We start from the raw sequence: 27636 nt of genomic DNA on the forward strand, positions 1-27636 counted from the left end.
AATATGTTTTTTTATTTAGAAAAGGGGAGTCATAAAGCCTGTGGTTTTCTATGTTAACTCTAGCTCTAAGGAAGTTCAGAGGAAAGCTTTGAGTCAGGTGCACATTTACTCAGGATCATTTCCCACTCTTCTCCATTCCTGAACTCTACTATTTTAGTTTTGTATAATGAAAGTTAACAAAATGCAATTGCTTTAACATGAACATTTTAGTTTTACTACTTGCTTATTTAATTTTAACATGTTTGAAATAGAGCTGGTCTTTTAGACAAGCAAGCCAATGGACTTCAGTGAATGACTTTAGATTCTACTTTGAATAAATGCTAGAATTCCCTGGTTTGCATTATTATCAACTTTACAGAAGAGACTTGCCATATTCTAGAATGTTACTGACTATAGATTTGGTTACAAAAAAGATACAACTTAGTCTCTGGTCTTTCCCAGACTCTTCTTGTACTTCAAACTTATACTGAACATGCTATTGCAATCAGAAGAGATAATGCATCTATTATGAATTAATGAAAAGTCACACATAAATCAATCACATTGGATTATAATTATTACCCCATTCATATCATACCATTAAAAGAGTTGATCTTTGACACATAGCTCTGGGCAAAATTGATTCAAAGTCCTTACTACCATATAAAGGCTTTTTGAATAAAAATACAAAGTGTGAATTGGTTTTAAAAAAAAGGTCTGGAGAATTTTTTGGCTGACTCAAACAGGACAAAAAGATACTTATGAACCTTTCAATCAGAAATCCTTGACTCCTTCACATAGTAACAATGTAATAAACAGAATGTTTAAAATAATTTTCTAAATATAAGTATCAAGTATTCAACACTAAGGACTAGCAAGTATTTTAGGTGCATATATATTCTGTAGGTATTTCTTCCATCTGTGCTAGGCTTCCATTATTTAAAATGTAATAAAGAAAAGCACTTTGTTGTGTATTTTATTTTATTATGTAATCTGATATTAACTGCTTTTAAGAAGGATAAAGAAAGAAAGACATCTCATGGGGTGTCTATCGTTTTTGCTTACGTATATGTTCCATTGAGAAAAATAAGGTATCTAATTCCTTGAATAAAAGAAAGGCAACTTTATTTTTTACCCAAAATATTTACTTTTCAGTTTAAAAGGGGGAAACATAAAACTCTAATAAGTAAGCCTTTTAATCCTGATAAAAATATGGGGTGAATATACCATCTGATGTTTCTACAGGCTTTCTATTGCTTCACTTAAAGTTAATAAAACTTAACATAAGTAATAATAATTGTAGGACATGTACTATTCTTCCCCGTTTCTCTGTGAATCAGTTAAAAAATATTGTTAACTTAAAATACTTAGGAAACAAGATACTTTCCCACATAATACGTTTTCATCATTACTTCTCTGGGATAGCAGTGTCGGGGAGGGGGCTTGGAAGGAGAAGAAGGAGCATTTTAAACAGCTTAGGCAATGATGCTTACTTTAGGAAATTTGTACAAAGAAACTAAATACAGGAATTTTTTCACTCCAAGAAAGTTATGCATGAATTCTCCCAATTCATGAAAGACTATAGTTACAAAAAAGTGTCAATTCCTTGGTGTTAAAATTCCAAATTTAATGATGCTTCTTATAGAAAAAATTAGACATGTGTATAAATATGTTGCAACAAATAGATACAACAGTGAAAAGCTGAAATAATACAAATGACCAACAACTGAAGTTTAGTAAAATATGCTGCATCTAAACAGTGGAATATCATGCAAACTCTGATTACATGTGTGTGTGTGTGTGTGTCTGAGAAACAGAGAGACACACACAGAGAGAGAGAGAGAGAGAGAGAAAGAGAGAGAGAGAGAGAGAGAGAGAGAGAGAAAGAGAGAGAATGACCTGTATCAGTTGCTATGATAAACATTCTCAAAGGTTTTTCCCACATAGAAATTTTATTACTTAACATGTAAAATTTCATTGTCAGGTGTCTACCTTGATACAGTCATGTAGGGACTCAATATGACAGATATTCCAGGATCTTTAAAGGGTGGTCTTCAAAGTCACTCAGCCAGTGACGGGGAGAAGGACAAAGTAGAGATTTCAGTGTTGTCACATGGGACAGGCCTGGCCTCCACTTTCGATTTATTACTTGGTGCTCATTTCTATGGCCGTGCCAGGACATGAAGTCTAACTGTGTGTCCAGAAAGAAATGGGTGGTAAGACAGCTTGGTGCCCATGCCCACCAGGTTTTGCCACAGACCCAATTCTCCTGCCCGTGTGTGCCAGTGTATACACATGTACACATACTTCTGCACACATGCACACATAGATATGCACATATATAAATCTACTTACCCTTGGATAGTAGGATGATGGGTTTTTTACTTTCTCATGTGTAGTTTTCTGTACTTTAAATAGCGTTCACTATATATATTGTTTTAGTTGTTGATGGACTTCATTTTATTTATTTTATTTTATATGTGGCGCTGAGACTCGAATCCAGTGCCTCACACATGCTAGGCGAGTGCTGTACCACTGAGTCACAACCCCAGCCCAGTGAATTGGTTCACAATTTTGATATTGTTTTATTGATCAGAAAAATATCTATCAGAAATTAATGCTGAGATTGTGTAATTGTTCTTTATTTCTCACTTTTTTTTCAGCCAAAACTTATCTAACTTGAAGTTGAAATTTCAAAGTTAGAATGTAGAAATATGGACAAAATATATTTTCTATAATGAATCCATATCATAATTGAGGCTGAATTTTAAAGAGTTAGATTTTTTTAAAAATAATTTTTAAGGAGCTGGGAAGTGAAGGAGAGGAGAGCTGAGGTCCCACACCCTCTTCAAGGGTGTGCTCCTAGTTACCTCACTTCCTCCCACCAGGCCCCACCCTGTAAATGACCCACCAGGAACTGGCCTGCGTCACGTGGGCCTCAGGGGGACAATCATCCGAGCCACAGACACTTTGCCCTTCCCCTCTTTGTGGCTTGATCTCTTTTTACCTGAGTGATACTCCATCGTTTGGCTCTGGCAGTTTGCTTATCCATTCACCTGCAGAAGGGCTTTTTGTTCTTTTCCAGCTTTGCCTGAATAAGTCTGTTATAAATACTCACTCTTGTGTGTGCAGATACAGTTTCACATGCAGTGGGCATGTACACAGGCATTTTTTTCTGGATTGCACGGGAGCCAGGGCTCAGCTCCGTGAGTTTCTCCTCTGTTCTGTACATTGGCTATCCTTTTCTCATTCCCACAAGAAATGAATGAGAGCCCTTGTTCTGTATCCTCAAAAGCATTGGTGATATGAGCTTCTTAGGTTTTGGCCTACATTCTGATAGGTGTGCACTGCTATCCACTGCTATGCTCCCTGGCAAATCCCTGACCACACATGCGGGTGGGATCATGTCCTGTGTTTCTTTGCTGTCTATGTATCTATTTTGGACATATGTCCGTTTTGTTCTGTTGCCTATTTTTTAATTGTGTTCTTGTTGTTACCTTTTAAGAGGTCTTGGAGTTCTTTAGAGATGTTGGGTATAAGTTACATGTCAGAAAATTGCTTTGTAAATATTTCCTCCTGGTCTTTTTAGTCTCTTGATCATACATTTTACAGAGAATTCAATTTCAATAAGACCAACATCAACTTTTTTTCCTCCATTGATGATATTTTACCTAAAAATGTGTTGTTGCCAAATGCAAAGTCACAAAGATCTTTTTCTCCTTTTTGGAAGTTTTACACCATTTTGTTTTACCTTCAGGTGGAAGATACAATTTTTTGAGTTAATTTTTTGAAAAATATGTGTAATTAGACTCTTCTAAAATTTTTTTCAGATTAATCTTTTATTATTGATATAAATTGAAGTTATTGCCTTTTGTGTATCCAAAGCTGTGCATCATCTCAGTAATGTGTTTCAAAAGAATAAATCCTTTTACTGTCCCACAGCATAAGGCTCTTGCCTTAGTTACTTAAGTACTTCACCCTTCTTTGCCCAATAATGTTTGTAATTTGTTTTCTTTACCTGAAATATTTTATCAATACATTCTTTAAAAATATTAAGGAAAATAAAATGAATGAACTAAATATCTAAGTTATAGTATAAAAATATTTAGAGAAAAAATGTTTAGAATAAAATTAAATTTATATATGTGTGTGTACACCACCCGCAGCCCCATTAGGCACAGAACCTTTGGGGAAAGAAATGTAACTTTCCATTACAGATGTTTTCCAGAGAGAGACACCTGCCCATCTCTGTCTCTATTAGTTTTCCTCCCAGAATAACATTTGAAAAGGATAAAAATGGACAAAAAGAAAAGGACAAAGAATAGAAAATGGGGTCCAGTTAAGGGGTCAATAGGTTCTCATATTTTCTCTGGGTCATAGTGCTGGGGACCTACGGACGAGGCTTTGTGGAGAGGAAGAAGACACAGCCGGCTGTGCCTCCGGCATTCAGAAGTGCCACGTGGTGGCAGCCCTCTGGGAGCCCTGGAAGAGAAGCTGACCCTCCAGCCTCCTAAGCCTCCATCTTTCTCCCTCTAACCTTCACATCCGAGTGCACCCCCTTGGCTCTCTCACCTGCTTTCCTACAAGGTCCTGAAGGAAAACAGTGAAACGTGAGCCCAGGTGGGCAGGAGGAAGGTTCTCAGGGAGCCCCGGCTGGCTTGGGTTTATAGCTCGGAGCTGCGCGACTGACTGACCTGCTGACACAGGGCGCAGACCAGGCTGGAGGGAGTGTCCTGCTGAGGTTCCTGGCCCTTGTCCTGACTTGAACAGAGAAGCCTGTGCCAGGGTGTCCCCTGCTTCCCGAGGTGGCCAACCTGACTTACCCACTGCCTAATGAGATGCCTTTACAGTGGTCCTGCCAAGAGGGGGTGACGGCCCCCTGGGTGGGCTGGAGCCATAGCCTAATGAGATCCATTATGGGAAGAAGAATGGAGGGAGCCTGGCTAGACAGCCGATTAAAGGTCTGCTGTGCAGGCTGGGACCCCAGGTACCCGCTGTCGCTGAGGAGGCTCTCTGAGTGGGCTTTGCCTCCCCGGCTTCTGTCTGTACCCTACCCAGAGTCCCTCTGTGTCTCAATGTCTCATGTCCTTTCACAGTGTCAATAGGCTTCTGGAGACTCTTTTTCATTTCTGAGGTCAGTCACTTATATGTTTATCTTAAAGTGTTAGAAAAAATAATGAATGTAGAGAAAAATCCATGATATGCATTTGGAAAAGTAGTTTCCTGCACTATTTTTTTTAATTTTAATTAACACTAATATATGCATGGGTTTCAAAAGGCAAGACAACTGAAAGTTCACCAGCGTAAAGTCATGAAGTGGGACCTTGGGGGACAAAGCCAGAGGGTGGCCTTTGAAATAGCCTGATTTGCCAATATGAAGGATCCTACTGACAGTTGAGAAAACGAGACAGGTGATGAACCTCCATGACGTGACATGGACTCTTTTATAAATATGAGAACAAGAGAAACAGGAAATTATATGTTGGACATATCTTATAAAATAAAACACCAAAAATTCCTTTACTAAATTATTGAATAATAATTATTGATAGTAACATGCAATCCATTTCCTAAGGAAGAAATGAGGGCATATGCATTTTTTAAAAGATCAGGATTTGTGTTCCTCATTACTATCACGTTTGTTTCTCCCAGGAGCTCAGGAGTGAGCAAAACTAATTGACTCAGCAAGAGATGCATATATCTTCGAAGATTGGAAACAATATGAAAACAAGTTTGCTTTTAAAATCCATTGATATTAGTCCACCAAACTTGAAGTTTCCCTTCAAAGTCAAGTTCATATGCAAAAAGGTATTAAGAAGATAAATTTCCCAGGTAAACATTATCCTTCGGTGGAGTTCCAGAAGTGCCAGCTCCTTTTCCTTTGCCCCTTGGCTAAAGGTGCTGCTGTGTGATTTCATGGAAAGATGAGTTTCTGTCTCTGAACACTAAGCCTTCCTGGGTACAGTATTATGTTTAAATCCTGGTTGATTTACTAATGCATGGAGTATCCGAGGCCTAGCTGTTCTGTCTCTCCAGTCACGGCAGTACCAACGTGCCACGCTGTCGGGGTCCTGCACTTGAAGGTGGGTAAGGCAGGAAGCAGGCCCATGGCCAGGCTGGGAACCAAAAACTCAACGCTGTGAGCTGCTCCATGCGTAGCCCATGACTCAGGCTGTAATCTCAGGCAAGTCACTTAAGTATCTACTTAATTATGTCCTCTGCAAAAGAAGATTTAGTGAAACATGAGGCAATATAAAACTTCAGAAAGAAAATTATGAACCCACTCTGGCCCAAGAGGCATTTGAGCAAGGTTCTCCATGTGATGAGGAAGGTGTCCCTCCCGTGGCCTTTTAACTGTCTGAATCAGTCTCTGAGCTGGAAAACCATCTGGAGTATCCTCGGTTGTGACTCTCCCCCAGTGCTTCGTGTAAGTGATGATAGTGGATAAATCAGACCTTTTGCTTTCGGCTGGAAAAAGATTTAATATTACTTTAAATATCTGAAGTAAGTCTTACTTCCCAGTTGAGACTATAGTTCTCAGAATCCTCCTCCTTGCTACAAACCTGTATCACACACTTTCTGTAAGAGCACACAACTTCTTAAAGATTATTAAAAGTGAGAAAGTCAGCGTACGAAATAGACATAAAATTCCAATCTATGAAATCTCTGGGAGCTAGGCCACCCATGAGTACCATTGCCAGATACAATACTGCAACCTCCATTGAATGTAATGTCAACTAAGCAAGGGATTGTTCTCAAGTATGCTTTATGGGATGTATGGGACATAACTATACTTTAAAACTAACATTTCTATGGCCTTCAATTTCCTTCGTCTGCCTGGACTTTTATTTACCAGGTCTGGCCATTGTCCCTATCAGTCACAGTACCACCTGATCCTTCTCTGATTCCCAACCTGTCACTGCTCCTGTTACGGTGTGGACATGAGGTGTCCCCCAGGAGCTCACGTGTGAGACAATGCAAGAAGGCTTAGAGGAGAAATGATTGGGTACTGAGAGCCTTAACTCTGAATGGCTTAATCCCCTCACGGGATTAACGGAGTAGTGACTGAAGGTGGGTAGGGTGTGATGGAGGAGATGGGCTAGTGGGGGCGTGCCTTTTGAAGTATATGGCAGGAGGAGTCTCTCTTCGCTTACTGATCATCATGTGAGCTGCTTCCACTCACCACACTCTTCTGCCTTGATGTTCTGCCTTACCTGGAGCCCCAAGGAATGGAACTGGCTGTCTATGAACTAAGATCTCTGAAACCATGAGTCCTGCTCAAAACCCTTTTCTTCCTTAAAATTTCCCTTGTCAGGTCTTTTAGTCACAGCAACAACAGCAAAACAAAACAAAAATAAATAAACACAAATAAACCCTGACTAGAACAGCCCCTCCTCTCCTGAGGATGGCATTTACTGAAAATGCAGGCAACAGTTTGTTTCCTGGCCCTTCCCACTGGAGATGCGTTCTCCCAGGCAAAGACCCCCTGCACTGGGGCTATTATTTTGAAACATGGTGAGGATTCTACCAGCTCTTAAGCCTCATCCAAATGGCAGGACACCTACTTCCACGCACCTGCTCCTCACCCCACCTGTTTTCTCAGCTTTCCACCTCAGCACTTCCATGAAGAGAAGCCAGACAAGGAGAAGCCCTCACCTATACTCCTATGACTCGCCTGTGGGTTGACATGAGTTGTCAGGACCTCTGTAATTATTTTATTAACATTAATAATTTATACTCTCAAAGATTGAGAGTGGCTTAATTTTTTCTTGTAAATTATTTCACTAATTTACTCATGTATACAGCAAATATTTCTTACCTATGCACGAAGTACTTGGCACCACTGTAACTTATATTATGAGGTGTAGCACTGAGCAGTGGTAAAAAGTGGCACTCTGAGATTAGGAATGTGGATTGAACCTTCATCAGCCTCTCTTAAATTTCTAACCCTAGTCTCCATACCTCATTGGCCTGGGTTTAAGATTAAGAGAGAAAATACTCGTTCAGATGTTCAAGTCACCGGAACATCTTAACTTCTTAACTCAAGGCAGATAACTCAACAAATGGTAGATGCTATTTTTTAAAAAAAATAGGTTTGAGACGGCCTTTCTGAGATTGTGTTACTTGTTCACACCTGTGCACATATGCTTTCTAAAGCAGACGAGAGAGAGGTAGAGTACCAAGAGGAAATTGCCCAAGTTCTAGGTTCCCCCATCAGAGAGTCACTTATAAACATGAAGAGCACTGTCTGTCCTATGTTGTATGAGAAGAAATGAAAGAAAGAAAATGTGAAAAGTAATCCAAAAGAAAGAATGGCTCCAGAGTCTTGACACCCCAGATTCTTGTGAGATCATTTGAACTTTGGGAGCCTCGGTGCCTTCATGGGCAAAGGAATTGATATCAATCTTGTTTTGAAAAGTGAATCCTCACACTCAGCATTGCCTTGCCTGGTGTCCATCACACCCGGCAAACGTCACTTAATAAAGGTGGCTTTCTTTCACCTCTTCTGTTTCTTTCAAGCCTAATCCTCTGTTCTTATCTCAGTTTCAAGTTCACCTGGACAAACAGCACAGGCCCCTCCCCTCACCCTGCAGTTCCTTCAACAGCATCTTGGAGTTCACTCCAGTGGAGTCCAAACCCCCTGGACTTCATATTCCCAGGCAGTCTGAGCCGCATATATAAATTGTGACTCTAACACGGAGCAGTGCAGGAAGCACATCGAAACCCACCCAGCTACTCCCCAGCCGCAGAGCACTCTGACCCATCCCACCGCCCCACATGCCCTGGCCAGCTCCTGGCTCCTCCTGACCATCCATCACCACGGCTCCAACAGGCAGAGCCTACATCAGGTCGGCCTGCCTCCCCTCCACAGACTCACCTGTTAGTTTCCAAACCCTCCTCCACCATCACGCTGGCTGTCTTGATTTTGTTCTCATGTTCATCTCATCCATGGGTCTGTTATAAACTGTGCAAAGAGCACAACTGCTTCTTCATCACTGCTATTTCTCAATTATGAAGGGAAACCCTGAGGAAGAGAACAAGTAGTTCAAAAGGAGGGGGTGGTCACGGAATGGGAAAAAATCAGAGGTGGGGAAGGAAGAAGGAAAGGGAAGTGGAGACAGAGTGGTCATTTACCTCAAATGCTAAGGCTTTAGAAAGAAACACATTGAGTTTTTTTTTTTTTCTTCAGCCCTGTCTTACATCCATTACAGGGAACAAATATTGTCCTTCAGTGAATATCTTGTCTCACTTTTGAATGTTGGCGCTTTGCACTTGAATATTTACATGGATACGTTTTGGTGTCCTTGTTTTGAGAGCTTCTTAAGGTAATCTCACACTTGCTGTAGCAAAACCAAGAAATTAATGCCTTTTCAAAAACTAGCAATAGATCTAATTACCTTCTTCTCACAAAGAACAACCAATTTGTACCTACACATTGTGCATTGAATTTTGTTCTCATCTGCTTGCTTTTTTATAATATATTCTTTCACATAGAGTAAAAAATAATAAACTCCAACAAAACAAGTTAATAGTAAAATGATAAATAATTTTATGTTGATAAAACAAAGATAAAAATCTCATTATTGAGTGTTTTGTATTACCTAACATCTTCTTGGTTTCTTTTAAAAATGCACATACTTCTTCCAGATGCTATAATCCACGCATATGATGAATTTAGGCATGCTTATTAGTCTATCCAAACTTGTTCTCACAAATCTCTGCTACTTTTAATAGATAAATCATGATCAAATTTTCTTTGCAGAATTGAGATAAGATCCTTCGTCAGGTGTGTGTTTGGTTTCGTCTGGTTTGGTTTTGATAGCAACGGAACAAAATTCAGTCAATTAGGCTCACCCCCTGAGCTCAGCCTATACTGTGTTAGCTATGATTGAGAAAGAAAAGAACTAGGGAAGGAAGATAGAAATAAAGAAAATAGAAAAAAAAATGGAAGCATGGTATTCTCAAATCACCCAGCATCCCTTCACTTACCTGGGACGTTAGAGAGGATAACTGGAACTGATGGAACTTCGATCTCACTTTCAGTCATGTGCCCAGCCCTGGCACGAGTGTAGAGGGTAAAAACAAATGGCCCATTCATTGTCCTTAATGGACCTTGCAACCTAAAAAGAGCAATGGATACAGTCACAAAACATTTTAAAAGGTAGGACACTCTAGCTAACTCAGGAAAAAGTCCTAAACTCACAATCCTTTAGAATTGTTCAGATGGACTGCTAAAATCAGTAATTCTTTGCTTGAAGCAGGAGGGCACATTCTAGAGGGGGGAAAAACATGTCTAGGAGACGTTGGCCAATTGCACAGAGATGCAGCTCTCTAGGAGGAAGATGTAACTCTGCTGGTGAGGCCTGGCCTTCAGCAGCTAGTACTGCAAATGGGAACATTGTCAATGGCACAATCACTTCAATTTAGTGTCTCTCTTAAAGAATGATGTTGAATTCCTTTGAAAACATAATTTTCTTTACCATGTTCAAAGGGTATTATTGAGATAATATGCAGAAAAGTAGATAACATTTTGGTTACTTTTTTGCATGCACATACAAGAACAAGGACTCAAGACAAACTTGATTCTCATCTGTGACCCATAAAATTCCTCAGCCTCACACTCTTCACAGTTGGGCTGCACAGATAAGTCAATGATTATTGTTCAACCTTCTATGAACTAACCACTTGAAATTGGCATTTTCTGTACCTTTCAGAAAGTTATTGTTCAGGATTATGCTTTTGGAAATAGAAAGGTCAAGGACCTTCACAATTTACTTCTCTCTTTTGGAATAAGCAGTCCGAATATGTGTCCTTCATATATGTGTGGCATACAAAGTACTGGCCATGCAAACAAGACTGGTCTTCAAAGCGCATGAACTCAGTGGCTTAAAACAAGAGAAACAGACTATTCTATCACAGTTCTGAAGGCAAGAAGTCCCAAACAAGGTGGGGCCAGGGCCAGGCTCTCCGGAAGATGCTCAGGGAGAATCTGTCTCAGGCTCCTGGGACTGCTTCTGAGGGCCAGCCTTCGTCACTGTTCCATGGCTTGTGGCTGTGTCACTTGAACCTCTGCCCCACATCACATGGGCCCTTCCTTGAGTATCTCTGACCACTTTTCTTGGGAGGGCATCAGTCACATTGCACAGGGACCCACCCTAAAGACCTCATTTTATCTTGATTATGTGGCAAAGATACTGTTTCCAATAAGGTCCCATTCGGAGGTAGCAGAGGTAAAGCCTCTGCTTTACTTAATGTAGCCCCAGGCTCAGGAGCAGTGGTGCTGACGATTTGGAAAAGCACAGAGAAGCTGTCAGATGCTGCCTCTGAGTGAAGAGGGGGCAGCTTGTCACAGGGCTGTGTGTACAGAAAGAAGCACAACCGCAGAGGGCTCAGCCGTCTGCCAGGGTAGCATCCGTGGGGGGCTTGGAACACTTCTCCTGTGGACGAGGAGGGAAGAGATCAGGGTGGTTGCTGCAGACTGATCTCTGGATGCTTCAGTTCACGACTTTGGCATCATGTATGTACTTTCCAAATATGTGTAATTAAAAAAAAAGAAATAACATTTTGGGACTGGGTCTCTGGGTTCTGCCCCTTCCTTCCATTCACTCCATCCTGTGCTAGATGTTCATATTTGAGTAAAAATAATTAAACTGAATTTCATTTCATTAATACTTTTGATGATGCTTTTTTCTTTGGAAAAACTGGAGGCAACCTATGGATACCCACACTGCAATTCAGAATCACCAGTGCCAAACTATCTTTCTGGAGGAATAAATATCTGAATATATATTAAAAATTAAGTGATCCAAGTTTTTGATATTTTTCTCCTGATAAGCTGTACAATCTATTATTCCTTTTGTTTTAGCTGTCTATCTTGAAAATGTTTTTAATAATAACATCTGCAAAGGAGAAGAATTAACCACTTCAAAAGTGGCATTGTGATAAATTGTTTTAAAGCAATATCAACATAAGTTTGAGTGATTTTAATATGCCAATTATTTTTAAGGTTCAATGGAAGGGTAATTTTGAATGAATTCTAAAATTATAAAGAAATTTTTGAATTGTTTGGACATGAACTTTTAAATTTTTTTATAAAATTTCCATTCACTACATATTAATTATTCAACAAATATTATAAAAATTGGAGCTTTCCCTCGTATAAATTTAGTCTGTCTTTTGTAGACGAGGTTCATAAAGCTGTCATTTTATTTGGTCACAATACCCTTTGGTTCCTTACTAAGAGACAGTTCTAGTTAAATATCACAAGCTCTATCATTAGCAGTGTGACCTTAGGCGGCTGTCTCTCCTTCCATGTATTCCAAACTAAAGGGAATTGGATTAGATCCTTTCCAAGCCATGAAATGCAGAGACGCGAACTAAATCACTTTTGAAATACTTGTGGATAGTCTTACTTGATAATAACACACTTGGACAGTTAAGTGTTTAGACAGAGCTTAATGAAAAGGGTGTAGAAAGTGGCAGAAGCATACTAGGCTGATTCAGGCATGAAAAATTATACAGTGAGCCAGAGTGTCACACCTGCCTTCATTCTGGGAACAAAAAATGTGTGTGACTAACCAATAATCCACCCCAACATTTACAAGGGCGATTAATTAACTGGGAATGCATGATTCTTGAATGCAAACTTGTTTTTATTCAATGTGAGTCATGCAATACAAATTAATGTTGTCTTCTAGACATGTAATTCTTTGTGAGTCAATGCCAAAAAGCCAGCAGTCTCCCATTGCTCCATCTTTTCTTAAAAGAGCAAAAAAAAAATAAATAAATAAATAAAAGGAGTAGATTTGACTTGAGGAAATCTCACAGGTTCATGTCAAAGCTGACTCAGGCTGCAGCCCATCCAGCCTGTGCCACATTTTATCATTATCACACACCCTCACTCAGTCATTATGCCCTTAGGTGTCCAAAGGTATTTAGAAAACAACAAGACAACTTCATTAAGATTGGCATAGCACCAAAAATCCAGATGCTGAATTCAGTGTGCACAACAAAGTTGGCAGACATGAGTATCTGGTTCGTTAGCCGTTGAGGGTGATCCGAGCCATCGGGAGGTGTGCCTGTCTCCATCAGGGACGTGCTACCAGTGGGCCTGAGCAAGGAGGGCCTCCCAGTAGCACAGCAGAGTGACTGTCGGTGAGGCCGGTGATGGGAACCAATATTGGGAGAGTGTGTGGCAGGACCCCAAGCCCTTTCTGGTGCATTGTCTTATCTCTGCCTTAGCCATCTTCTGTTGTTAGCACTGACTACCACAGACTATGTAATCTATAATGAAGAGAGGTTTATTTAGGTCTGGAGGATGGAAGAGCAAGAGCACAGTACTCACATCTGCCTCACACCTAGTGAGGTCTGCTTTCTGGGTCAGGACATGGCCAAGGGCATCACATGATGAGACAGAGTGAGCATGCCAAAGAGTGTTTGTTTGTATAGCAACGTTGGCACTGAGATAACCTATTCATCCCACCACCTCCCACAGGCCCCACCTTTGGAGACCAGTTCCCCACCACATGAACTCCTGGGGTCACACTGAGATCACAGCATCTGCCCCTCCCAACAGCACTGAAGGGGAGTCTCACATATGCTACATCAGGACTACAAAACGCCCGGGCTGACCTGGTTGTTAGGGCCAGGGTTCAGACTCAGAGTAGATGCCCTGATTCAGAATCCTAAGCAAGTTAAACACGGTGCCTGTGAATAAAGGATGAATATTTTAGCCCTCTAGAGAAATACGTTGGCTTAATTAGGTAAGAATTGTAATAAAATTTAAGCTACCTAGAGATTTTAATGACACTTAAGTTATATAGATATTTTAATGACATTTGTTATCTAGAGATCTGAACAGAGTTTATATAAATATTTTAACAATAATTACTTTAGTCTGTATTGTTACTGAAAGAGTGTTTCGATTCTCAAAAATCTGTGTTAAATGAAATGGAAAATCTGCAAAGAAAAATAGCTGAATAAATTTTATTAAAACATTACGAACGGAGTGTCCTAGACTAATCCAGATAAACACAGTGGAATTAATAGCACAAATCATGAAGACAAATAGGTCTTCAGGTAAACTGGATTAACCTCAGGGATAGTGAAAAAAATGTGGATAAATGTGTAACTTTTCAAATACTGATTTTCCAAGTCACCTAATACTAAGCCCATTCTAGGCAACACATAGGGCAAGCCGGAGCCAGAGTCTTTGCAGACAGGAGACAACTGGCTAGCTACACCAGTGAGCTTCCAGAAAGTCATGGAACCTCTCTGGGACCTCAGATTCTTATCTGTGCAATGAGAATAGAAATAGAGCAAACTGCATTCAGAGCAATGCGTGAGACAACGTGAGGAGCGGGCAGCAATGCCTGGTCAAGGCACCTTTTCCACAATCGGAAGATGCACAGCGACATTTGAAGGTCCAGGTTTTGCAGTCGGTGGGACACAGGGCTATTTCCTGCTCAGACCCTGAAGCCTTCCTGAGGCACATTGTCCGGCTCTGTCTCCATCTGTAGTTAACTTCTTCCTCGCCATGTCTTTGGATGACATCCTGGGCACATTAATCCCAATCTCACCCCTTCCCCATCCTTTATTTTCCTGTAGCAAAGGGCTGGTGCAATGGGAAGTTATTTATATGCAAAACAAAATTCTCTTGATGGAATTATGCGATTTTTAACACAACTTTTAAAGCAACAAAGTCATATAAAAAAATGATTCAATCTGATTGGATTTAAACTTACACTTCTCCACAACATTCAGAATGGGTTGTATTCAGGTGAAAATGGAAACTTTTTTAGAAATACCAAAACTACAGATCATTCCAACATAAATCCATAGGACTATCAATATATTTATGACATAAACCTATAGGTCTTTGTCTATATATTTTTACCTCTGTTTATATTTTATGTAAAATATAAAGCCAAAAAGATCAAGTTTTGCAAAATTAGAGTTAAGAATCTGTTCATGCCATTTAGGAATCCCAGGAACTTGCCAGCCCTACTTCATGAGAAGGAAAAGGATAGTTGATGGATGTGTCGAGGAAATTTTTATTCAATGTTAGAGGAAATTAACTTATTTTTCTTCATTATGTGCTGACACAGAATATGGCTTTTCCAAATAATTAAAATTCACTCTTCTGTATCAAGTGCACATGTAAAGTCTTAAGAATTTTACAGCCATGGGAAGAGGAGATGTTTTCCCGTGATTCCTGAATTTAAAGCAATTAGGAATTGATTTGGGGATTAAAAGGAGACAAACAGGTGAAAGCGTTGGCGTGCCTCTTGACACCCTCTGTCTGTACTTGAAGACTCAGCTCCGTGGAGATTCAGCAAACTCAGGTGAGTACCAGGCCACTGGAGGGGGCTCCATGGGGTTCCCATCTCTCTCTCATGACCCATCTCCACCAAGCTCTTTCTCGAAAGTTGAGTTGGATCCTGATTCCTTTCAAAGTCCCCAGGGCATGTCCTTGTTGGAGCTGCCAATCTTCCCTTGGGCATCCTGACTTCAGTTTCTGGTACTGACCCAAACCCACATGAGCAGGTATCACTGAGCAAGCAGGCACTGGGAGCCTGAAACGACTGCTTAGACCTCATTAAGAACCTCACTTAGCACAGTGGGTAGCCTTCCCTTTGCCTCATGCAAATATAAAGCAAAAGCTGCAGGGATGATTTTTTTGAACTTCAGGGACTTACCTGCAAACAGTACTTAGTTCCCATAGTCACAGACAGGTCAGGAATTTGGCTGTCTAACATTCCTCAGGATTTATAGCCTTCATCATTATGAATGAGATCATTCAAAGGAGCACTCCGGCAACAAGAGCTTCAAGAATTATTATCGCAGCATCTGTTAGCACTAATGGTTTGGGGATGCCTGCAGCAGTTCAAGACGATTCTGTATCATCAGTATGTGAAAGGTACATGTAAGATCCTTCTTAAACTGAACTTGACACATGCATATTCTTTTATAAACAGTGCCAATAACCAGAGCAAAAATGAAGACTATCAGAAATATTAGCTCTGGGTGTTCTGTCAAGCTGAGGTTTGAATGGTGAGAGAAGAAGGGCGGTCTGCAGGGATTCCAGGTCTGGATCTGTTGGAGCATTAGGTTAGGTGTTGTGTCCTCAGCTGCACCCACTCCCAGCAGGCTCAGCCTTGCCCAACCCAGAGGCGACATCAGCTCCACCTGGCTCATGAGAGCAACCACCAGCCCTGGGCAGAAGGCCATCAGGGGCGTGTGCCACACACAGTGGGCATGAGATGGGAAGCTCATAAAGCCCAAGGCTGACTGGATACCTGGAGGCCGACCAAGGTCACTTTCAAGTTCACAGGATAGTTCACACATGTGATATGTTTGTTGGCTCCCTTCTCTCTTTCTCTCTCACACACACAGAAATTAGTGCAATACCCTTTCACACAGAGGTATGGTTCAGCCTTCACATGACAGGCCAGGTGAAGCATCACGAGAATCCCAGCAAGGCCAGAGAAGTGGGCAGGCACCATGCAACTGAGCAGGTATGGATTGGTCCAGGAAGGCGGGCCTCAGGAGAGGCTCAGTGGAACATCAGAACCACAGTCCGACACTGGGGAACAAGAGTTCTGGGAAACATGGGCTGCTGGTCCCCCAGCAGTGCCTAGACCAGGTAGAGGTAGGTGGGACAACAGGACTACTGGCAGTTAGAACAGAGACCCCAAGACAGGCTGGTGGTTGCTTCTCCACAGTTTCCTAACCTTAATCCCAGCTCCCTTGTTTCAGTGAACTCACACCTCTCAGTCCACATTGTTCTTCCTCTTTCAAATAAACGTACCCAAACCGTATCCAACATACTGGGAACTAATCCCGCAGAGTGTCTCCTACAGGACACCTGCCATGGAACAGGTCCTTAATAAACACCAGTTTATTTTATCAAGCCAATTTCCTTTTGTTTATGCTGCACTGTCTGCTTATAATTAAGACTGAATTCTGAGTGAGAAAGCTCTGACCTTGAGGGGTCTAGGCCAGAACTTTACCTTCACTTATGGGACTCATTAAGTCACTTAACTCCACCCTTCCAAAAAACGAGTCTGACAACTTCTGCTTTGAAGTAAAAATGGAAATTCCTGTAAAGTAAGATTCACATCTAAGAAATAAGAAGATGAGAAAATTAAGTTTGTATCATTTTCAAATTCCAAGATATGGCCGTCTGAATTGTGAGATCAGAACTGGGAAGTTTTATGAAAAAGGTGTGGAAGTTAGAACTGAGGTCACAGTGCTGGCTGTAATATCAAATGCCATTTCATTGTCTGTGTCATCCACGTGCAAGGAAGTCCCCCTGCCTCCCAGCTATGTGCACACACACAAGTAGGCCTTGGGGTCATTCTTCTCCCTGCAAACTTTCAAAAGACTGATTTCTGTCACACTGATCTTAAGAAAATTATTTAGGTCTTGCTTTCTAACGTAGCAACTATTGAACATAAAACATAATCTAAGATAAATTTATTCCTAAAAATAATGTATGTAGAGACAATAGCTTTAAAAAAAACGATCTCACTGAGGTGGGATCGGCAGGACTTCCTTGATGATTTGTAGCTAATGATGTGTTTGCAATGAAGGAAGCTCAGAAGATCCAGAAGACACACCAATGGCCTACAGCACACAAGGCACATCAAATAGGGTTGACAGAAATAAATCTTGTATTTCAAAACAGTAGACAGATTCTGAAATATTTTTAACACACAAACATGATAAACATTTGAGGCAATAGGCTATGCCAACCTCCCTGATCTGAACATTACACAGTGTAATGTGTATCAAAACATCATACGCACTACACCAGTATGAACAATTATTATGTACATTAACATTTTAAAATTAAAGAACATGAATAAATCTTTAAATGATTAAATATCAAAAATAGAGTATATAACTATACATATTACATGATCTTATCCATCCAACACTCCATACGCAGTGCAGTCACTGGATTCCATACCACAACAATTCTGATACAAAGCCAGTGCTTGTCTAGGGATTCTGGTATTAATTGCATTTAATGCACCCTGAAATGGAATCGATAACAACACTCTAATCAAATTCAGATTTCTGCCTACTGTGACATTTCCTTCTCATTCACAGTGATATATTTCGGATATACATTCCACTCCAGGATGACTACTTGTCTGGGAGCCCCCTGGCCTGTCAGTAGATATTAGTGACCTCTGCTTACTCCTTGAACACAACTGCATCTGCATCATGAATGTCTGTTCACAAGAAGAAAGAGAAAAATTCACTGGTCTAAAAAACCAGTCACCATAGAATAAAGGTCAACATTGGAAACATGGCATTTGAAAACGCAACCCTGAAGATCTGCTGTGCTAAGTTTGGTTTCTGTGCATTAAGGGAGACAAGCATCATATAACAAAGAAGGCACAGCACACAGACGGGCAGATGCCAAAAGGAAAAAGACGAAAAACCAAACCCAAGGAAGACATCCAGGGTCCATGTTTAGGCGATCATATCTTATTTCTTCAGCCCTGGGAGCCTAGTGTCCCCTTGGGTGACTTTGAGATTTTTATACTACACATCTCATAGGGTCATTTGGAAGCGTCTGAACTAACACATGCAGTGTTCTTGACCTATTGCATCCCACAACATTGGAGTTCCACTTCTGTTAGCTAGCTGTCATTGCTACAATTATATTGATCAGCTTTGGGTATCATGAGAAGTGCTGATCTCTGACATACACCCAGCAATCAGAAACATATTATTTTTCCATCTCTGAGGACTTTTCCGATTGAAAGAGCATCTCAGTGGCAGCTCCTTGAATATTCACAGAAACGCACTCAGGAGTAGGTAAGTATCAGGTGTGATTTGGGGGTTATAAGTCTCCTTCCTGCAATAATCTTAAGCCACAGAGCATAGGAAAAACAACATCCCAGAAAACCAAGACAACTCTCAAAACAGGAAATTCACTGCAGTAACACGAAAAGGAGGTCAGAAAATAACTCCCCACATGGCCTCTCCTACTTCCTGAAAGGATGGCGCTCACTCATGAAGGAGTGCGCTACTAGAACTAACTAATGGAAAGGAAAGGGGTATCAGGTTTGATCTGTTCAGTGTCCTGGCACTCTCCATGCAACAGAGGGAATCTTCCTGAATCTCCTGTCACTGTGGACAAGAGGCAAGGCAACCAGAGTGAGTCTGGGACTTGACAAGACCTGGCCTTCCATTTTGCCCTTGGCACATTTTAGCTATATGACCTTGAACTAGTTTCTTTATAAGCTCTCAGAATCTTGTTTCCCCCTCTATAAAAACATGTATCTTATCTCATAAGTGTGCTGCAAAGATTAAATGATATCACTTGTGGAAAGACCCTAGTGTAATGTACAGAACATATTAAGTACCACTTAATGAGAGTTTTCACAATATTTTTTGTTTTTGTTTTTTATAACTGAAATATAAGTTAAAAGTCTAAGATTCCCCAGTTACCAAACTGCTGTGACCACCCTGGTATCTGTGCACCCATGAGCCATGTACCCCCTGGGACCTCTCATCAAAGGCCACGGATAAACTCAGAAGGTATAGATTCTGCTGGGACACCCTCAAAAATCTCCCAACATCATGGATGTGACCTTGCCACCAGGTGCTGCCATGACCTTCAAGGATATTTATGAGGCAGTAGGTCAGACCAGAAAACTGTAGAACTTGAAATATTTCCAAAGTTATGGGAGGATGTGGAAAAATGTGGAAAGAAGAAAGAAGACAGGTACGATACTGCATGCTCTCCCTGCATGTTGCAGGGGCTCTGCCAGTTTTCATGAACTTCCTCTTTCAACACTCGAGTAGCATCTAGCAGGCTGGGTCTTGCTGCTCTCACCCTGCTCAGAGGAAACTGAGGCCTTAAATGACGAAACCCGGCAGCCTGCTATTTAAAGCACAAGTTGAGACTTGAAACCTTGTTTGAGAATCGTGGCCTTTCAAGAAAGGAGAAATGTCTTAATATTTTCTCATCCCAACTAATGATCAGGAGATCGCAAATGTGCAGCTTCAAGTCAGTTGCCTTTGAGGGAGATGATGTTCTCAGCAAAGCTGTGGCTGGCCTGTCCTTTGTCCTCTGAGGAGTCCTTCTGGGTTTCCAGGACTCGAGTCTGCCTCTCCTCCTCAGGGGTCCTACCTTCCCCTGCACCCTGACCCCCCCACACACACACACCAGCTTCACATCCTGAGGGCTAGGCCAGACCGGTCTCGCCACCCGAGTGCCTGTCAGCAGCATGCCTGGGTGGCACAGAAACCCTGCCACCTTGGGAAAGCAAGAGAGAACACCCCATCTGCAGAGGGAGATGGGGGAACATATGAGACCATAACAGGCCGGATCATGAAGCTCACCATGTGACAGTCAGGTGACGCTGGCTCAGAGTTGAGGGATGTGATAGGACCACAGTCCTGCCATGCCCCAGGCATCTCACTTTGCAGCTACCCTCAGAGCCCTCATCCAGATGCCCCAGAGCCTCTGCGGTCAGTGTGTGGAGCTAGTCCCTAGCCAGCATGTCCACCTGCCCTCTCCCTGCCTCCCCCTGGACGTCAAGGCACTACAACTGCTAACTGCCCCCAAGAAAGCACCGTCTTGCCCTCCTCCACGGCCGTTCTTCCACATTCTGCTTGCCTGTCCATCAGCAGTGCTATCAACGACCCTGTCCATCGGTCACCCCCAAGTCCCTCTGCACCCCACGTTCACATGTCAGCAGTTTTCTTGGTCTTAATTCTGCCTCCAACATCTTTCTTCTTCTGCCTCCATCACTACCTGATGCCAGACTCTGATGGGGCCTTGGCCTGAAGACTGACCCTCTGGTTTCCGATTTCCATCCCACCTGGGTGCTGCCCCAGGCAGTTCTCAGGAGCAGGCAAATGCCATCACCTCCCCCCAAACTTGGACTGCACCACTGGGTTCACGTGGCACCCAGGCCTGAAGGGCGTCACCGCACCTGTGTTCCATCCACCACCTATCCGCTGGGCTCTGCCTGGGCCTCTACAAAGCTCTAGTGTTTCTCAAACCCATCATGGCCTCTCAGGCTCCTGCCTCTGTGCCAACAGGTTCTGGGCCTCAGATTCCTTTTTAAAGACATTGTCACCAGTGACTCGCCACAGTCCTCTGGAGCATCTACTGTTATTTCCCTTTCTCACAAAAAGACTGAGAGGGAAAGATTGAGTAAACTCCCTGAGTCCACAGAACTAGTAGAGGCAGGGGCCCAAGCCCAGCCTGGCAGCGGGTGCTCGGGCACTTCTACCCTGGGCTGCCTCCGGCCCTCGCCTCCCTGCCCGCCACTGCCGTGACGCCTCCCTCCAGCTCACAGACACCACTAGGAATCCTGTCTTCCTGATATGTTTGACATCATAGTTTGTTTTCACATTAATCCCCTCGCAGACGTGAGTTTGTAGAAGGACTTCAACCTTCTCGGTCTGAACAGAATTTGGCAACGTGTCCTGGCATAGGATAATCGATAAATATTTATTGAACTGAGTGAATAAATAAAGTGTTGTTCATTGAAATTCCAAATCTGCTGAGCAGACGCTGTCGACTAAAGGTCTGGGTCTCACTTTTTCCCCTTCTCTTCCCTTTCCCTATCCCCACACACCATTCTCTAGCTCTGTTTTCTTTGCTTTCAATTAGGGAAGATTTTTTTGCCCCATTCTCTAAAATCCACGAGCAATATAGATCTTCCCTTGACCTTGGACTTGGGAAATTAAATTCAGTTTAGGTGGTGAGGCGGATGTTGGATAAAGAGCATAGGTTGGTCTTGTGACCCAGAAATGCCACTGACCTCACACAGGCTCCTCCACAGTGGCCCTGCCCTCCCCACTTTCTTGCCATCCGCCCACTCCCTCCCAGGACATCTCGCCTCCTAGTCCCACACCTCCTCTCTTGGAATGTCCCTTTTCCCAGGGTTGTAAAGCACACTCCCTTCTGCTTCAGAGCAGTAGGCACAGGTTCGTCTCTTCCCCCAGGAATGCTTTCCCACTGAGGGCTCAGATGGCAACTCCCTGGCTGCCTCTCATGGACCAGTGACTCAGGCCTGGGAGTGGGAGAGTCCTCATTGCAAAACCTCAGATAGAGCAGATCTCCTTGGTATAAATCACAGCTTGTTTCTTGTCTCTGACGCCTTGACTGTGGGATACACAGTCCTCTGGAGTTTTCCCATTCCTGTGTGCAGGGGTCTCTTTCTTGAATTTCTATTTGCTCTAAAGATGGTCGTGGGCAAGCTTTATTAAGGTTTATTAGGTAGTCTCTTCTCTTGGATGGCAAACTGATGGCCAGAGGTGCAGCCTGCTCTGTGCCAACAATATACTTCATTCCATTTCTCCTTATGCTGTAATAAATTAATAAACAATAGGATCAACGATTGTATTATATGTTATTCTATATGTTACTTACCTAAATCTTTTAGCTCTGGGTTCTGAAAGGAATTGAATATTGCCACATCCTATTTTCTTTAAAAGCAGAGAGACAAATATCACTGCTCTCTCTATATGGTAACGTCAGCATGATTAAGAAGGTCAGGTTTTTTTGAAAAGGAGAGATGAGATCGCAGAACCACTTCTCATGTAAAAACAAAGCACATGTCTCTGCCTGGTGTGAAGTGGCGGCGGAGGGGAGCACAGTCTGTGGAGCTGGCCCCTCCCGCCGGGCTTCTCAAGAGCAGGTGCAAGGCCAGCTGGCTCTTGCCACACTCGTCTCGCACATGATCAGGGAATGATTAAGTGCCTATCTTAATAATGCACAGATAGTGGTAGTAAAGTAAAAATAATTGATGATAAACATCTCAAGGGGTTGAATTCTTTCTGTCTCTGTCCCTGAAATGTTGATGACAGAGAAAGAATTTACCCAGGCTCTTTGAATCCCGAAGTTCCCAACAGGCACAGGCACTGCAATGAGGTACACCCTACTGCTTCTAGGGTGTTCCATCCCCACTGCCCCTGCAGGGCTCCAGCCCCAGGCTATCCAGCATCTCCAGGATGCTCTAGGATGCAGCTGCAGAGGGTTTCATCCAGCAAATCCCTCCTGCCTGGGGCAAACGCACACTGTAGTATGATTTATAATATTCATAAGGATTAATATAACTTGAAACTGAAATCCCATTACTTAATACCGGAAATGTGGGTGGACATGTGTTTTTGTATGAAACGTGTGTGCATCACAGCAGCGTCTGACACTTCCCAATCACAGTACACTTGGCACTCCCCACTGCTGCCAGCAGACCCACGTGCTCGGTCAGGCTCTGCAAAGACACAGTACAAGCCTCATCCAGGCCTCCTGTAACCACGTCCTGGAACCACTGACTGTCTCAGGACAGAGCTGCCAACAGCTTCACAGCACATCATGTGAACAAAATTGACCTTAGTGAAGCAAAACGTGACTTCTAGGTTGGCCACAGTCAGTTTTGTCTCTGATGACAGAAACACAAGTTTCTGTTAATACTATCTCTGCTTAAACAGAGACCCATGTTCCCTCCCCTGGATTCTAATCCTGAACGGAAGTACTGGGCACAATTCATGTAGTGAGCTCATTGCACTATTCTTCAATTCTGACTCTGAGACATGCTCCTTGGTTGTGTTTCTGACTTCCTGATTGAGTACCCACCATTTGAAGCACCAAACTAGAAGAAATGTGGAACATAAAGGCTTTTAGATGCCAACAAGGCAACTTGCAGCCTGCCAAAGGCAGAAGATGATGAATACCATCTTTGCACATAGGAAACATAAACCAGCAGAAGACTGTAGAGTGACCACAGCCCAAATATCCCAGGACAGCCAGTGTACACCTGAGTCCTAGCACTTAGCAAAAGTGCTAGCACACTCTCTAAGGTGTCCTGCCTTAGGTAATACATTGTTTGATCCCTGTCATTGTGATAAATGCAAATAAAATTTCCTCTGGATCCTTGATCAACAACCCCATTAAGGCTACTCATCTTTTCGTAGGGATGTTAGAAAAGAAAGCAAAGCATTATTGACCAAGTCTTGCAAAATTTTGCTAAAGAGAAAATTGATCTGGCAATTCTGGAAGGCTGTGTCATCTGGAGATTCCTCTCTACAGAACAGGCAAGTCTCTGAAGTTGTTCCATTGATGAAGTGCGATTCTCTCGGGTTCACATTTTGCTATCATCTTTCTCAGGACTTCTGCTGTCCCCTGATTGCAGTTTTAGGTGAGTTTTATTGCTCACTTGGCTTTCATATGTCATGTCCATCTCTTGTGTCCTCTCTGGTCCTCATTGCTCTCTGCCTGTTCTTGGGTTGGAGACATGGGTTTATTCTGTGATTGCTGTACCCAGTCTCATAGCAATGAAACCACTTCCTACAGGGCCATGTTAACAGAAGGCCAGCATATTGACGGGTTTCTGTAAATGCTACATTATAATGACAAAAACACAAGTTGCTTTGGAGAGAAAATAGCTAATCTAGCTTCCCATATGGTTTTCAGGAAACATTACCCAGGAGCATTTTCCTTGAAAATGCTAAGTGTCTTCGCTGGTGACCAGGGTTAATTTTAGTTTGGTCATATTAGTTTAACTTAGTTTTCTGTCCCTTTTCTCTTGCTTCAGGTACTTCAAGTTACCAGTTAAGATAAGATTTATGGTTTGTTGAAGTATTCTTGCTCAGCTGCCTTCCGTGTGTCTCCTCTAAAAGGTTAGTGTGGCTTCACTTAATGTGTGCTGTTGCAAGAACAAATCCTCATTTCTGTGTTATTTTTAGCAGACTAAGAATGTTTGTGGGTTCTTCCATCCACATGGAGAAACCAACACACCATATCCCTGTTCCATTCCATCTTTCAATGATAGCAAAACCCACAACACAGACAATGTGTACTTTTAAGGGGTGGATTAAGTGTAAGAAATGCAAAACTTAAAGCAAAGCTAAGAAATATGGGACAAAACAAACAAACAAACAAAAAACGAAGTTAAAGTGGTAAATACAATGGTGATCATGCATTTTTTGGTCACCCTGTATGATTGTTATAGTTGTTCTCATTTCTTTTAATTGATGTAACATTTTTTATTTTGGCAAGGTTGGAAAAAGAAATCCCACTTTTTACATTAGAAATGACCAGTGCTTTTTAATTTTTATATAGCATAGATATTTTTAAGTTGTGATAAAAAGACAAAAACAACATGAAATGTCCCACCTTCACCATTTTCAAATGTACAGCCCAACTAAGCCTTTGGTAAACACCATTCTGCATTCTTTCTTTGGGCATTTGACTGCTGTGTGTGATTCACGACCATTCCTACAGTACTTGTTATTTTACTCAGGATAAAGTCCTCAATGTTCATTCATGTTATAGAGTTTATGAAATTTCCTCTCCTTCTTAAGGCTGAAAAATATTTCATTTTATGTACAGTATGTAAATATATACCATTTTTGTTCATTTATCTGCCATAGTTTTGTTTTTGTTTTCTGTATTGCAAATATATTTGTCTAATAAGTTGAAAAGGCCTATGAGATATCATTGGGTTTCTGGGCAATTTTCTCAAAGAGAGGCTGGGTGTACAGGCTCTTCCTGGCTCCACACGGAGTAGCCTGTTCTGTGACCAGGCATTGTCTCCAGCTGGGCAGTGCGTGAGCCGACTGGATGGGGTGATGGAGAAGATAGGGAGGAACTTGAGAGCCAAAACGTTGAGGAAGCAATGACAAATGAGGGGTGCGTTTCTGGCAGGCTGGCTCAGTCTCCATCCAGGGGTAGGGTTCAGAGCAGGCTGCAGGGAGAACCCACTGGGGAACAGGCAACCCTCACCAGAGGGTCTTCTGGGGGAAAGAGGCCCCTTCCCAGCATGCCATGCAAGATTAGCCTCCAGGGACCTAGAAGGCCAAGAAAAGAGGAGGCTAGTGTCCGCCTAATGGGGACAGGGTGACACCAAGAGTAATGCTCAGGCATAGAGAAACAGGACAAGAATCCACGCAAAGAAAGGCATAGAGTTGAAGTGGAGATAGAAATCAAGTTAATGCGACAGAGTCCTGAGCTCAGAGCAGAGACACCAACAAGCATGGCTGGTCACAGGGTGCACTGGCCAAGGAAGAGACCAGAACTGAGCTGTGTCTCCCCGCAGTGCTCGGGAGTAGGGGCCAGTGGGGCTGGGAAGGTGTTGGCAGTACCAGTTCTCAAATGCCTTCTCACACATGGGCATAGTCTCCCTCACCTCTGCCTTGTGCAAATCCTGCGCTTACAGGGGATGAAAGACTCCCTCGGATCAAAGTCCCACTTTATTGATTTTTATGTGACAAACCTAAGGAAGGCATAATATGTATTTTTTTTTTTTTTTTTTTAGGAGTATAAGATGGTCTATCTGAGATTCTGGACTTCTAGAAGTTTACTAAGTCCCCTCCTCCATTCCCAGAGAGTTGGCTATGGAAGGACCATTTTCTCAGGTATCTCATGCATGTGGTTAATCCTGTGATTCTGGGTCACCGCTGCCTTCTGGCATTTCTCAAGGAAGGCAGCCACCAAAGACAGCTCCTGTTAGTCACACTGGTACAATAACATCCTCTGCCCTCAACTGTGAGAGGAGCGGTTCTTTGATCCCAGAGTTCACGGACAGAGGAAGAATTGTCATAGAATGTGCTCCACTTCAGGGTAGGAAGGAAGTGGGGTTTTTAAAAAGGGCCAGGGGTCCGGGTCTGTTTCCTTGTCCATCCATTGCTTCCTGGAACATGGTACAGATTTCAAAAGGCGATGTACAGACTTTCTAAAATTACTTTGGGACTTATGTATTCTTCACACATTCATCTATAACTAGCACAATCCAACCTTGATTTCACAGATATTATTGTAGCACACAGGCAGAAAGTGCTGTGTTTACTTCAGTGAAAAGCGGTGAAATATTTTTTGACAGCTTTGAAAGTAAAATCTCCAAGAATAAAACTTAAAGAATTTTTTTGGAAATGGATTTTGGGGGTAGTCATTTTGGGCCTTGGGTTTGATTTTTCAACTACGTGGGGTCTCTCCATTAAACAGATTTTTTTTTTTTTTTTTTTTTTTTGCCAGTGTTGGATTCAAAGTCAGTACTAGAAAAATTGGTGGTGGAGGGCTGAACGTGAGCAACTCGTGGCAAAGTCCGATATTGACCCAGGGTGGCTAGGGGACCTGGCTCCTGCACCTATACTGCTCTCTCCCAGAGCCTTCCCTGCACAGTATCCTCACTTCCCCAGGACACCTCCTGTCTGTCCTTCCAACCAGGCCAGTTCCCCAAAAAGACATTGTTGAAAGTCAGACCAGCTATTCCTTTTGTTCTCTTGTTTCATGCTCTGATTTTAAAAATAATGAAGTAACTTACATTGTCCTTATGTTTAAGACTCTCTGCTATGAGTGAAGCATGGTACCACACTTTTTACTTATGGCAGTTTCTTATTCATTAAACATCCCTCAACAAGCAAATCTAATTGAGAAATATCAGACATAAAAAATAATACAGGTTTAATGAAGATCTGTGAAGTTTGTTATGGTGGTATTCTATAACTAACTTTGGGGGGATTTCTAGTAAAACACAGAAGACGTGCTTGTTGGAGAGAGGAACTGGCTATGAGGAACACAGTAGGCATGAGAAGGTTCCAGAAACCTGAGTTCATCAGTACCACACCTCATTCCAGGTGGAAGACTCAGAACAGGCCAGGCTTGTGCTCTGCATGCTG

Source organism: Callospermophilus lateralis, chromosome 12 (assembly GCF_048772815.1).
Source record: "Callospermophilus lateralis isolate mCalLat2 chromosome 12, mCalLat2.hap1, whole genome shotgun sequence".
Taxonomy (NCBI): domain Eukaryota; kingdom Metazoa; phylum Chordata; class Mammalia; order Rodentia; family Sciuridae; genus Callospermophilus; species Callospermophilus lateralis.